Source organism: Parasteatoda tepidariorum, chromosome X2 (assembly GCF_043381705.1).
Source record: "Parasteatoda tepidariorum isolate YZ-2023 chromosome X2, CAS_Ptep_4.0, whole genome shotgun sequence".
Classification (NCBI taxonomy): domain Eukaryota; kingdom Metazoa; phylum Arthropoda; class Arachnida; order Araneae; family Theridiidae; genus Parasteatoda; species Parasteatoda tepidariorum.
In genome coordinates this window covers 3987315-3999722 of record NC_092215.1, presented here as the reverse complement: position 1 = coordinate 3999722, position 12408 = coordinate 3987315, and the positions used below count along the sequence as shown (strand labels likewise).

The 12408-nt window shown below is 26.9% G+C and overlaps 1 protein-coding gene across 1 annotated transcript in view; it reads left to right on the top strand.

The window, feature by feature from the left end:
* The window catches only part of LOC107443552 (putative nuclease HARBI1), a 34021-nt gene that overhangs the window by 12409 nt on the left and 9204 nt on the right, over positions 1–12408 (top strand). The gene's annotated exons all lie outside the window — the stretch shown is intronic.

The following is a 12408-nucleotide window of genomic DNA, read 5'->3' as shown; positions in this document are numbered from 1 at the left end:
ATATCCTGTATTATTTTTTATTTACTTAGCCAATCTAAATTTTTTTCCTTTACTCTTTTATATATTTTTTTTTTTATCCATACATTGCCAGTTATTAGTTTACATAACTAATGAGCTTAATGAACAGAGTTAGTAATAGTCATTGATATGGGTTTAAGATTTGATTTACAAAATTTGAACAGTATTTAAAAAAATAATCCCATCGTTACAAATGTCTGTTGGTTACATTGTGTGTGTATGAAATTAACCTCATTTTAATTTCTTGACAGAATAATCAAGTTTTTTCTATTTACGCTTGATCTCAGTTTGTTTTTATATTCAAGACTGCTGTTTTTAAAAATTAGAATTTAGAAAATTAGAATTTAAAAATAAGTCAGGTTAGTAATTGTCCTGATAATCTTAATGTTCCTAATAAAAAGTATTTTATCCGTATTTGTCCTGAATTTTGTGTGTGTATAGAATATTCGATTTTCCAGGAATTAAAGTTCAGATTTTTGAAAAAGTAGATTTAAAGAATTGAAAAATTTTGATCCAATATCTTTTTTCTTTTTTTTTTTTAATGCTTGTCAAAATCGCAATATTTGATAGTTCCAATATAGGGACTGTTTATTCATTGATTATTTACATGGTTTAGATATTTATAACCTTACCCAGAGGATTCATTGTTTCAACCTCTTTGGGAATTAAGTCATTCAATCGAAAGGAAAATTGATAAGCAATTTTGCAACATCCAATTTTTATGATGTTGATTTCAAGGGTGATATGCTTACTTATTATTTTCAACAAATACAACAAAAAATCTTGTAAGATTTTCCAGTTTCACAAATATTGATTGTTTTCTTTCATGTGATCTCAGTCAACAAGCAGTCATAAAACTTTTAAATGATGAATTAGGAGATTGCTCACTAAAATTAGTGTTGTACATAAATGTTAAGCAACATATTCATTGCATTTTAGTTTTGAGATTATTGAAGCCCTACTTTAATTAGATTAAAGAAATCTTCAGTTCAATTTCACATTTGAATTATATATTGGTATGAGTAAAATATTGACGAATTGATACTGTTCATTTTTTTAATGCAACAATCCCATCAAATTTTTCCATATTTTAATTTGGAGCTATTATTTGCTCTGTATTGATAAAATTATTCTGGAAACTGTTAAAACTTTTTGCTATCAACAAGTAATTTTTTTGCTGTTAAATTTTATTTTGTTACTATTAAGTAGAGTTACTATTATATTTTTTAATTAACTGTTCTAAAAAATGCTCTGCCATTCCAAATCTGTTCCAATTTTGTCGTGTTTTTTTCATTGCTACCCTGATTTTTCCTTTGGCCTGCAACAAAGCCTGCTTAATGTCTTCAGCTTGGGCAATGTTTGTATTTTATTTCATAATTATGTATATAAGCTTTTTTTTATTTAAATATATTTGCAGTTTTTTGTCTATTCAAGTTTTTAGAGATTTATTAAATGTTTGTAAATTTACTAGCAAATGGGATATTCCATATTTTCATTATATAATTTCAAAATTAAATTTTTGAACTCTACTTCTTGTTACATAATATTTTAAGCATGAAAATCTGTCTGTTATCTAATATTTTATTAACAATTTTTTTTAAAATGTAACTAATGGGACCTAATTAGAATTTTAATATCATGATAAATTGCCATGAAACATACATATTTCACAGTGTATTACAATATTTTTCAAATTTAACTTGACTTTGGTCAAGTTATTGTTAACCAAGCAAAATATAAAATTCAGCGTAATATTATAATCTATAATTATCAATGTCGGTAATACTCCTGGTATTATCACATTCTATATTTGTCATTTTAAATAAAGAGTGCAATTTTTTGATGTTCAAGAACTGTAATTGATAATTGTGTTTTTGATATTTATCATTTTTGAAAATTATCATATACTCAATATGCATTAAAATTTTCTCAATATAAATCAAATATTGTTATCACAATGGTTAAGAATAAATGTTTTGTTGCTCAACTCTAGTAACTAATATGATTCTTGTCTTGGTTTTGAAAATACTTTTTTAAAATTATTTAATTATATATTTTAATTATTTTTATTTTTTTTATTATGATTTCCTTAAAAAATATCTCCACTGAATTGTATTATTTTTTTCAGCAACTTCATAAGACAATTTTAGAAATAATTCACTGGCTCCCTACGAATAATCATTTGCTACCTCATAGCAAACCAATCTTATCTTTAATGTTCAAATTACAGTGCCCGCCGCTAATAAAATCTCCAGATAATAAAATCAGCCGCTTTATGAAATCAAATCGGCAAGAACCGAATCATTACAATATTAATACATGTTAAGAACATCCTTTAATAACATCCTTTAATAACATCCTTTTAAGAACATCCTGTTAAGAACATCCTTTTAAAATTTTATTTTTTCAAAGTTTAAAGATTTTTTTTAGAAGAAGCAACAGTTAATCACAAACCTGTGAAACAGGTGTGGTTAGCACTTCCCAGTGATATACATAGTGTAAGAGTTAAGGAAAAATGTGGGTGGTAAGCAGCAAGTTTGTAGAAATCAATTTATCAATGTAAATTCCTTGACTTGAATGAAGTTTGGAGAAACCTATCTCACTCAACAGGGGGTCGAATTCTTATTTTACTTTTTATTGAATGAACCATAGAAAGGAGAGAAGTTTCTTTTGTTATCTATCTTAACAGAGAACATAAATAGATTTCCAAAAACTGTCCAACACTACAGCTATTATTCAACCCCCTAATCAGGGAATCATAAGATCATTCAAGTTTCATTACAGAAAAATGGTTGTTCAAAAAATCATTAGTGACATAGACTGTGACAGCTCTTCCGAACTCTTAACTGCAAACAAGGTATCGAAATCCCTTACTATTTTGGAATCAATGCATTTGACTCGTAACTCATGGGACATTGTTTCAACTCAACTCAGAAGATGAAATAAACTCATTAGTGCCATCTTCAATGGAAGTCAGAAAAGCACTTAATGTATTGCGGCAAGCTTTAGAACAAAGAGGAGGAAATATCGAAAACTATACAAACTTCTATAAACTCTCAAATGATGTTGAAAAGTTAATTTTAAATACTGCAACTCAAACAACCATTGATCGTTTTTTTGCAAACATTTTGTAAATTTAATCTTATGTAGGGTTTTACTTTATTAAAATAATTAAATCAGTTAAAATAAAGCATTAATGCTGTCATTATTTCAGCTTTTAAAGTGTGTGCATTTAGAATAAATATATCATAAAAATTAGATTCTGAAGTTTTTCACTATGCAGTTAGTTTTAATTCTGAATGTGAAGTATAACAATTTGAATACTTATTGCTTACATTTTCAGTATTTCTTAAATAATGGTTTCATGTAATATCATCATAACAACATTTATTTTAAAAAACTTTTAATTTATAAATTAATTAACTGAATATTTGTCTAATTTTGACTGTTATTTTAAGTAACCAATTCTTTAGAAAGGTATATTGACTATTTTTTTAATGAAATATGTATTATTAATATATATTTGAATTTCTTAATCCAGTGATAGTAGTATTAATATATCAAAAAGCCTACCATTTTGCTTTAAATTAAAATGTTATCTGTTATAAAATTAACAGTAGATGAAAATTTTAAGATATATAGTTGATTTTTGTGAAATGTGCTAATTTTTAAATATATTTTGGTAAGTTTTTAAGCAAATTATAAGAACACTGCTCATCTTTTAAAATATAAGAAATGATAGTTCCGAAACTGTTATGATTGTTCATGTTAGATTACTCTATTTTAAACGGTGTCAGAATATTAATGACTAGAATTTATTCTCTTATTTCTTTTTTAAATTATTAAACAAGTCAAGATATAGTTTGGAAAGTTTATTTTATGACACAAATATTAATTATATCTGAACTTTTATCCTGTTTTAAAAGAACTATTTTTAAAATCTTAAGTCTTAATAATGAGTCATGCGTAAGAATTTAGATTATGTTATCAATGCTATTTTTTTAAATTTTCAAATTTTAATGAATCAAGCTAATTCATGAACAAATAATTGTTCAGTAATATATATATTATAAACAAGTGCCAGATGCTTAATTCATAATCAGTAAGTTCATAATTTTTATGCAAATTAATGAACCTACTTAATACCAGTACCTAATTTTGTTGTCTGAAACTTTTCTTAACTATTGTCTATTTTCTATTACTATTAACTATTTTCTTAACTTGTTGTCTGAAACTTTTCTTAACTTAGTTGCATGTTTTAATATTTGACAGCCTATTTGAAATTTTTTTAAGGTTCTTGATTTTTTCACAGGAGCTTCAAAACGTAACTAACTTAAATTTCTCCATTAATATCATTAGTTGCAATTCACTATTTATATTAGCTTTTTCTAACATTTTATATTCCTGCTCAGTTGCATTGCTGTCATGAGTTAAACATTGTTAAATATCTATTTATAGGCTTTAAAACTTCAGTCAAAAGTTTTCTATTTTATAAAATAATCTTGAAGTTGAATAAGATTTCTAAAAGCCAGGTATATTATATTGTTAAATGTTTAAATTCTTTATAAAAGATACTGAAACATTTTATACTGAAACATTTTAAAAGTTCTTTAAATGCAGTTAATGCTACCTTTTATTAAAGTTAAAAATAATTATAGCCAGTGTGCAATTAATCATAACCAGATATATATATATATATATATATATAAAAGTTCAAAATGAAGATAAAACAAAGGAAAATTATAGACATATGAAAAAAGGGGGGGGGGGAATAATAATGAAAAAAATAATAAACAACTGATTTTTAAAAAAAAGGATGAAATTTTGAAATTAAAAATAAAAAAAACAGAAAACTATCAGTCCACACGATTATATCCGCAAAAAGGAGTGCTTTCTGATATTGTATCAATATAGCCAAAGCAAAATATATTAATAAAATAGTCTGAGGAGCACTCAAAAAAATTTTTGTAAAAATTACAACAAATAAAATAGAACACAATAAGTAAAAATAACACGTAAAATCAGCTTTATTAAAGCTTTATTTCCATTAAAAGATTTTAACATAATTAAAAGTTTTAAATATAATAAATCTCTTGGTAGAACTATATTTAGTTATAATGATGTAAACAAAAATTTAGGGAGTATTAATATATCCGATTATGAATGTCACCGTGAGGAAGAGAAATATTTTGATTTTGTTGATAAACATCATAAACATATTATTACCGTTAATTTAAATATTATAGAAAACTTGGAACTTAGGAATTTAATGATAAAAGGCACAAAATTTAGACCCATTTACCATATATCAATCAATAAGATTCTAAAATACTTTCTTAATGATCTCAATAGTTTTTGTTTAAAGATATCAAATAGATTCTCTTTACCTTTAGGTATGCTAACAGAATGGAAATGGGGAGTTTATTATTACTTTAAAAACTTTATTTTCAATAATAAGGATAATTTAAATAAGAATAACAATTCAACAAATTTTTCTAATATTGTTCAATCAATTAAGCAACTTCAAAAAAATTTTGTAATTACTCCCATAGACAAAGCTAACAATAATTATGCTATATTCTGTAAAAAATTCTATGCTGAAATTTTAAATACGGAATTAAAAAATAGTAAAAATTTTAAACTTAGTAATTTCAATAATAATATTGTCATTAAAAAAAGTTAAACTTTTTATAAGAGATTAAAAATTAAAATTAGCAATATACAATTTCCTTACTTAATTATCAGTCCTAAATTTCATAAAATTTCGGTAAAATTTAGAACTATCACATGTGGTTCTAATGCTTATCTAATTAAACCTGGCACCATTTTCTCTAACTACTTAAATAAAATTATTAACAATATTTCTAAAGAAGGTTTCTCTTGGATTATCACTAATACTCAGCCGATTTTAGATTTCATTAAACATAATAAAATTAATTCTATTCCGACTTTTGATTTCCAGGGTCTTTTCAATAGCATTCCCCTTTCTGAACTAAGAGATGTTCTTTTGAATTATTACAATGATTTTAAAAATATCCTTTGTTGCGATTTTGACTATTAGGAAATTCTGATTAATTTTTATCTTAATAATTATCTTTGCAATGGAAAGGATATTTTTCTTCAAATTGATAGAATACCACAAGGATCTAATTATTCATCTCTCTTAGCTAACTTATTATTGTATTATTATGAAAAAAATTATACTCTTAGTATTAAATTTGTTTTTAGATATATTGATGACTTAATTATCTTTAATTTACAAGATTATACTATTTTATTAAATGATATTTACCCTGAGGAATTAATCTTGCTTTGTAATCATGATAATAATATTAATTTCAATTTTTTGGATTTGGGTATTATAAAAGTTAAAAATATCTGCTTTGTTGATTTATATGATAAACGAAATGAATTAAATTTTAATATTAATAAACTAATTACTTGGAATTCTTATGTTTCTAGGAGCATCTATTTAAATACCACTTTTAATGAAATGAACAGAATTAAAAGAATATGTAGTAATATTTATTTATCCAAAANCGAATAAACTCTTTCAAAATTTGATAAAAAACAATGGATACCCAACTAAAGTAATAAAATTTTATATAAAAGCATTGAATTTATCGTATATTTTTGTGGATATATTTACTAAACATTTTCTTTGTTAATTTATATAATTTTCCCATATGCAAATCCATTTCGGATAAATCCTTTGCCAAAATTATTTACTAAGTAATTTCTTTGATAATTTATATAATTTTTCCATGTGCAAATCCATTTCGGGCAAATCCGTGGGTAAAATTATTTACTAAAAATTTCTGTATTAATTTTTCCGTGTGCAAATCCGTGGCTAAAATTATTTGCAAAACAGGCAATTTATGTTTCTCTTTTCTATTTTTATATTTTTTCTTAAATAAATATTTGTTTTCTAATATTATTTATGGTCCACTTTTTAAATTATCCAGTATAATATTACCTTGCGCACATCCATTTCGGGCCCATCCTTGGTAACTAGCAAATCAATGCACAGCATAACAAATCACTTCAGCAATGCAGTAAGAACGGCACTTTAAATTCCTTTACTTACTCTCAATTGGTGCTTTTGTTTTCATATTTTGTAATCTGGCAATCTTGTTGGGAAAATATTTTTAAATCATTTTTGAAAAATTTCCCGTCCATGTAAGTATATCTGATTTCGCTACTCGCTTTATAGTTCATTTTTTATACTGTTTTTTCTTTCTCTTTTATTTTATTTTCTGTTTTTACATGTTATTTTTACTCTAATATTTATTTTTTGTGTTCTATTTTATTTGTTGTAATTTTTGTAAAAAAANTAAATTAATAAGTCTTGAACTAAAAATAAGTGATGCTATCATATCAAACTGATTATTTTCGATCCAAATCATGCCCTTAATCTGTTATGACAAACTTGCTTGTTATAAAAATTCAACGAACAGTTGTAACATGAAAAGCCATGCTGAACTTAGAATTAGAATGCTTTAGGACGGTGTCGTTGGTGACATCGAGAAGTGACGTCTATTGAAATTTTCAAGGTATATTTAAGGTATATTTAAGTGAGTTTAGAATGCAGTAGAGATTAATGAAACAAGCAGTTATTAAAAGGCATTATTTGTTATAACAGACTATTTTTAGCATAAAATAAACAAGAATATTCATTTTATTTTTTAATTTCAATCTCCCTCTCTATATAATATATATATATATATATATATATATAATTTTATGACTATTATATAGAATTTATGAAAGTATCATTTACTATTGCATTAATATATTGTCTGTCAGGGTGTCAGTGATACCCACTGCTGCTGATTTTATTTCAGATTATTGAATAATTGCGGAAATATTTTAGAATTTAGTAGAATGTTTAACTCCCTGATTTTGCTTGCTTAGGAGTTATTCTCTTATTTTGTTTTCTCTATTAATGTGGTGAATTCTTAATTTTACTCTGAACAAAATTACCTTTTTTTATCAGTTGGACCTGTAAGAATCTATACTGTACTTTTATTAACAGATTGTTAAACTTCATCAAATAATATAAATTAAAAACTATTTAATTGTTTGACAAAATTAGTAACTTATGAAATTTCAATGAATTGTTTCATTTTAACATCTTTTTGTAAAGTTTTGCAAAAAATTATTTTTGTCATTATTGAAAAATAGCTCTGCAGCAATGGAAAATATTCCTACAGGTTGATATCACTAGCATGGCATAATTCTGCCTTTTTCGCCTTGATTTCTTCTTCATTTTTTTACTTATCAAAACTAACAGTTGACTAGATTAGGATAGTACTCTAAGATATAAGTTTTTGTGTATAAAAATTTATTCTATTCTAATGTGATAAATGTTTTACTCAATATTTGTTTAATGCTATATTTACAACTTACAGCAATATCTTATTTCTTCTTGGTTCTGAAAAATATTTTATGTTGTTTAATATCTTCAAATTAATTATTTATTTATTTTTTTTATTATTATTATTTTACTTTTGCACAGTTACTTTTGCACCTTGACAATATAGGCATTTTCTATTTGTCATAGTAAAAAGTTTTACTTTGGTTGACTTTTATTTACTTGTTCTTTTGAGGCAGTATGTTCTATTCTGAGACTTCAGCTATACTGAATTGTGGCAATGAATGTGGTTCTTGTTGTCTAACTTTCAAGCTGCTTGTTTATCTTGCACTGTCCATTTATTTTTAGTGTTAAAATTTTTTGAAGCCCATATAATCTGAATCTTGTTGCTCTTCCAAAGCATTTATGTATTTGGTACTGTTTACAAACTGTATTGAGGTAGATTTATAAATTGTGATTTTTAATAATAATGTGCCTATATTTTTTGTCATTTAACTTATTGAACATTTGTACAAAATAATTGATCCTAAACATTCTGGATGTCAAAGTAATTTAACCATGCTGTATGTTTTGACATGCATGTTTAATTTTAAGAGTTAAATTAAATGGAAGTAGTACATGAACAATAAAATTTTTGGGCAAAAAATGGCATGAATAAAGTTTGTAATGATATCTCATATTTATTGGAAATAAAGGTGTTGCATACTATTTCTTTGTTTTCAAATTGTGTCTATGTTTTAATGTGCTTATTTTTCAATTTACTCAATATTTGATATCTGCATACTAAGTTATTTTTTTATTTATGCATTAGGATGATTCCAGGATTGTTTAAATGAGAAATATACATTGTATTTTGCTTTACTGTGCTTTTAGACACATATAATATATATATTGCCCATCTAATAATATGAAACCAGTTTCAATTCGCTTCATATCTATTTTAAATAAATTACAAACAATTCGCTATGAGTCCATTCTTTGGTAAGCGCTATGATCTGTACTTGACCTTCATTGGACTAAATAGGATTTGTTTTTTAAAAAAAGGTTCTACAAATATTTTTGATCCATAAGAGTATTTTTGAAAAATATGGTGTTCATATATTTGAATTTGGTATTCATTAAATGATGAAAAATATGGTGCTCATTTGTTTGAAATGTAGCCTATTTCAAAAGAATTTTGCATTGTAAAAAATGTTTTTAAAAAAAATCTACTTGTTTTAGTGATATGCAACAGCTGCTCATTTTTAGGTACCTTTAATTTCCAGGCACTCATGATTCTACGAGCTAATTGCCCTTAGAACTAAAAACTAAACTAAACTCAGAGGCGCGACAGCCCATAGAAGGCCCTGTGTCCATCTCAGTTTTCTTGACATTGGGCTCTGGGGTGCAGGAGCAGATGTTCCGCTCAGGTGGTCAGCTGAACGCGAAACCCCTAGTGTTTAGTTCCCAAGCATGCTTGGTACTCATTTATCGACCCTCTGAAGGGATGAAAGGCTGCCCATAGAGACAATAATAATTTTAAATCCCATTTACGAACTATAACTTAAAAACATTTTCTTTGTGAACTCATTTTCATCCATCTTCCATTTATGGGTTTTTTGAATTTTTAATCATGTATTTTCTTTAAATTTGTGAACAGCGAAACACCATTCTTGATTCTTAGACATTCTGGGAATAATGTTCTGAAGCAGGTGAATAATAGACAACAAGATTGGATGACAGAATTGTGATTTCATATTTTAACCCTTCTTATAAGTGACTACGTGGAAGGGGAAGAAAGTTTTTAAAAGGTTTCTTTGCTTGGAATGATGTTGAAGACAATATTTAGAGGATTTCCAAAGGTAGGCTTTATGAAAGAAATCAGTATAACCGAAAAAAGTCAAGAGATGTGACTGATGTCTTGAGTGAAGATAAGTTACTCATACATAAACTTTGAACCCATACTCATACATGAGACCACAGCTGCCCCAAGTTGACTTCTTGAATGTTGACTTGGATATAATTTGTTCGGAAGAAGTATCGGATGATGAAAAAATTAAGAACATAATGAATGAAAATGATAAAGAACTTTCAGATTCGAAATGAGCTACAGGTGGCGCAGAGCGGAACTCTCTTCCTATGTCAACACTTCGCTTACTTTCACTATAAGCGGGTGGGTAGTCATAGGAGAAGAAAATATGTTAGTTCCTGTTTTAATTTTCAAACAGATAAAATTTGTTTAAGTTGGGATACTATGTGGAACTCAAAACTGCACTGAACGTAGTTCTTTAAGAAAGTGTCCTGGAAATCTTAGAAGATATTTGTGACAATTAAATGTGAAAAATATTATGGCAGGGGAAAATTTTGTCAAACATTCTCATACAATTGTGAGGAGAAAGGGGGAGGGTCAAGCCATGGAACCAGTCTTCTCCGCAGATGACATATTCGAGTGTTGTGATCAAATTAAGCAAGAAGAAATGTTGAAGTGCAAAGCAGGCAGCTGAGTGACTAACAAGATGAGGTACATTTTTGAGAAACCACGAAATGCTTTCATGCGTCATATGTATAATAATATATAAATGGAGATATGTATAATATATATAAATGGAGATATGTATTTTTTAGAATGTGGTTTTGAAACAGCAAAAAAAGTGATTAAATTGCTTCATTTTTCATCAATAAAATAAAAGTAAATTTTTTTTAAAAGTAAAGATTTCATTTTGTATGTGTTTCTTATATAGTGTATACTAAATGATTTTTATCTTTACGATCTAGAACATCTTTATCGATATATTACTAGATAAATCTAGATATTACTATCTAGATTTTATCTGGAACAGTTTTATAAATTAAAGGAGAACATCTATCGAGTCAATGAGGTGATTTTAATTAAAAAAAAATTAAAATCAAGCACTTATTTTTTTTATCTTTGATTATAAAATCAAAGTTATTGTTCCCTACTGGTTCGTGAAAACGAACGTCTAATGTACACTACTCTTGTATAAAATAGAAGAAGAGAGTCACAAATGCAAATTTTTCTTATTTTGAAACTTTGCAGTATTCAAGTTTTGAGTTTGACGTCGAAGGTGACGTATTGTAGTCCTTTGCACTGGAGCAATTAGAAATGACTTCATTTTAATGGACGACAATTGCAGGCCACATCGTTATAACTTGGTGAATGATTTCCTTTTGGAGGAAGGAATCATACGAATGGATTGGCCAGCATCCAGCATGTTCTGCGTGTATGAACCCGATCGAATATGACTTGGACATTCTAGGCAGACGATTGCTAGACGTCTACCACCCCCGACTAACTGTCCAAGAACTGGAAAGAGCTCTTCTGGAGGAGTGGGACTGAATACCCCAGCCTCTCATTACTAACCTCATTGACTGGATGCCTCAAAGGTGTTTAACATTGCTGGCCGTCCAGGGAAACCATACCCTCTGCTTATAACGATTTTCTTTTAAGGAAACACCTTTTTCTTATATGCTCGAATTGTGTTTTTTTTCTTTTGTACCAAAATGCTCAATAAAATTCATTTTTTTCTGCCAAACGTCACTTTTATCTCATATAGCCTAACTATGTCTGTCGATGATGCATCAATTGATCAAACAATTCTCCAGGTGCAAGATCAAACCACTACCTCAGTATGTTTTAATTGTTTTAAGCAGTGTATACGTTCAGGATTTTACGTGTAATTAATTTTGTTAAGAAAAATTTCTATTATTCCTAGGCACTTGTGGATATTTTCCAAAAATATGACGATCATCTTTTTAGGTGTCAATTTTAAATGAATTCCCCATTTGAAATTTTTTAAAAATTCACTAACTATCCTGATTGAAAACTAGACAAGTAAAACTATCAAATTATACAAGTATGAAAAAACAGTTGACATGCATCAATAGTAGACTCCCATTTTCAAGACTTGCCAAACAACGATGTAAAAAAAAATTATTTGAAATAAAAACGTTAAATTGCCAACGGAAAAAGGTAAACTAGAAACACCACAGAAACCGAGAGAGAAAAAAGGTGGAAG